Here is a 3,224-nt window from a genome sequence, read left to right on the forward strand (position 1 = left end):
CTGTGTGATGTTGTCAGTGTCACGCCTTATTCTACTGTGGCAGGTCAGGTTCTCCTCATTGCCAAGAACAGAAACTTCTAGCTACTTTAAGCAAAAGAACTTATTTGGAAGACTATGAGGGCATCTCAAAGAATCTAAACAAATTTCATAGCAGTTAGAAAGAAAGCAGGGAAACTCCAGGAACATCAGCAAGAGTTTTGGACTGTTCTAGAGTGCTACTGTATGCAGTTCAAGAGACTGCCAGGCTCTGTCTTGCAGCCTGAAATTCCCAAGAGAAAAAAATTTAATGGGCTCCTTTGGTTCAGCTCCAAAGAGGATACTTCCCTACCCTTGACCCCTACACTGACTACAAACAAGGACACACAAGTATATAAATATCCATCTTCCCATGCATCCATATATGCCATCACTTAAGATAATCCTACTGCATCCAGATGTAAGGTGCTATGGGTAAGGCAGAGGGCTACAACTACAAATTAATATTTATCAAATACTGCTTGACATCTACTGTGCATAAACAGTGGGAAATAAGAAAATGTTTACAACAGGCTTCCTAGCCTCAAGGGGCTCTGTGGTTGAGATGATAAAGTAAATAACAATATGAGAGATATCACAGGCAGAAGGTGACTAAGGTGACATAGGCCTTAATCATAAGGCCAATTTTTCATACAGACAATGTGAATTTGGAGTTCAGAGGAGGAAGAAATTTCCATCTAGTATAACGGGGAATCTTCATGGAGGTAAAAATTGGGTTATGCTTTGAGGGGCAAATAAATGAGGTAAATGGAATCCTTGGGAATTCTCAAAATTCATTCTTTCTATCCGTGAAAACAGTTTGTCATATATAATACAATAAACTGTAATATATGTAGCAAGGGCAGTATCTGGTGAGAACCTAGCAGGGAAAGGGAAAACTTCTGACCCCTAAGAGAAACTCACAATGGGAGAAGAAGCTATTGAGTTCTATGAGTAGAACTCAGCAACAAGGGCTGAGGATAGGCAAATGGTGGTTCCGGGTAGTGTGGTGACTATACTGAAATCCTTCCTTGATGCCTTTACTCTAGTGGCAAGGGCACATGCTAGGGAGGAGAAAGCTGTACTGAAACAGAGTAGTCCAAATAAACTTCATAACACCTTTTGGCTTAGCATTGCTCTGAGACCCCTCAAAAAGGGCACACAACAGAGGAAGGGGAATATTTCTGCAGTGATAAAAAAAAAAAAAAGTAAGATCTCGGGGCTTGGAGAAACAGGAGTGTGGGAGTGTGACAGAAGGTAGAATCTGAGAAGCTAAGATGGAATAGCAGGAACAATGTGAGCAGTCACCAAAGGTCTGGGGACTTCTTGAAGTGGCAAAGGGAACCTTACAAAGTTACCCAAAGAAAGCAGCTATGGAGTTAGTGAAATTTGCCCATTAAAGACATCATTTGTACCTACAGGTTAGTGAGTTCTGGGGACATTTGAGTTGTACATAAATGACTTCATTAGTAACTTCCCAACATCCCTGCTCCACAATTGAAAGTCCTCCCGCACCCCAGAATGATTCTGGAATCATCACAAGCATTTAACTTTTCCTACATGCAGATGACAGACTTCACAGCCATTTTCTTGGGCTTTCAGGACTTGAGACTTTGTCCTGGTCCCCACTCCTATCCATATGGGATAAACAACAACCTGGAGTCAAAGCCAGGAGTCAGGGAATCTGAATTCTTCATTCAACAACCTATATGCTAGACACCATGCTAGGTCCTGGATATAGAGATGAATATACCTGGTCTCTGACCTCAGTTAGTCTGTTGAGACACATCAGCAAATAGGAAGTTGTGATGCAGTATAGTAAGTGCTATGATGGGAGCTAACCTAATCCTGTCTCCCAGATGACTGTCACTAATTCAGGTGGTGACTGTAGTCAATTACTCCTCTGGGCCTTTTCTTTAGAATTCCAGCTATCAAATTCCGAAATTCTATTCACTGTATTCTACTAAAAGAGTGTAGCAGTTTTGAATTACATCTAGAAGGGAATAAAGGAGGGGTAAGGATTGGCAAAAAATAAGGGACTATATTTGGTTGCCAGTAAAATGAAATTCCACAAACCATTTGGGAGTATTTCAAATGCGTGTGTGTTTTTAAAGTTTATTTATTTGGCAGGGGGTGGGGGGTTGGGGGAGAGAGAGAACACAAGTCGTGGGAATAGCGGGGGGGGGGGGGCAGAGGATCCCAAGCAGGCTCCGTGCTGACCGCAGCAAACCCAATGTGGGGCTGGAACTCAAACCATGAGATCATGACCTCAGCTGAAGTCCCTCGCTTACCTGACTGAGCCACCCACGCAACCTTCAAATGCGTGTGTTTCAATAAAAACAATACCTGGGCGCCTGGGTGGCTCAGATGGTTGAGCCTCCGACTTTGGCTCGGGTCATGATCTCACTGTTCATGAGTTCGGGCCCTGCGTCGGGCTCTGTGCTGACAGCTCAGAGCCTGGAGCCTGCTTAGGATTCTGTGTCTCCCTCTCTCTCTGGCCCTCCCCCGTTCATGCTCTGTCTCTGTCTCAAAAAGAAATAAACATTAAAAAAGATTAAAAAAAAAATAAAGCAACCTTTAAAAAAATAAAATAATAAAATAAAAACAATACCTCAAAGCATATGTTAGCGCAGGCTGTACTGAAGGGAAATTATTACTGGAATATCAAAGAAATTCCAGTTGTCTTGCCTTTTGAGGAAGAGTAAGCATATGAAAAGAGGGGGAGGGTAAAACCCACCTTGTTAAGAACTATCCAAAGCTGATTCTTCAAATGAGCTTTCTGGAAATCTCGGTCTATCAGGCACCAAGACATCTGGTTTTTTCTGAAACCAAAACTGAATCCCCGCCCAGCTCGGAGGCTTCACTACGTAAGTGAAAGTAGGTAGGGCTTCTATTTGTGCGAATTGTCTTCCCCTTTCCCCACTCCACTTTCTTTTTCATGTATGTGGAATTTCTGGCGTTTTAAACACGCTAAACTACTTCAGCCTGTGACAACATCTTGCCTCCCGGAAACTGACGAAGACCCGGTTTATGTGGCCCAGAAAGCCCAAAGACAGGTAAAGAAACCGGCCGGCGACGGGGCCACGCTACTCCGAGCCAACTCACTTCCGGGGGGCGGGCCAGGCACACTGGGTTCGTCCCGCCTCTAGGCGGAAGTGCTTGGCTACGGCTACGCCGTCGCCCCGCCTATTGGCCTTTGCCCCGTTGAA

This window comes from Acinonyx jubatus, chromosome C2 (assembly GCF_027475565.1).
Source record: "Acinonyx jubatus isolate Ajub_Pintada_27869175 chromosome C2, VMU_Ajub_asm_v1.0, whole genome shotgun sequence".
Lineage (NCBI taxonomy): Eukaryota > Metazoa > Chordata > Mammalia > Carnivora > Felidae > Acinonyx > Acinonyx jubatus.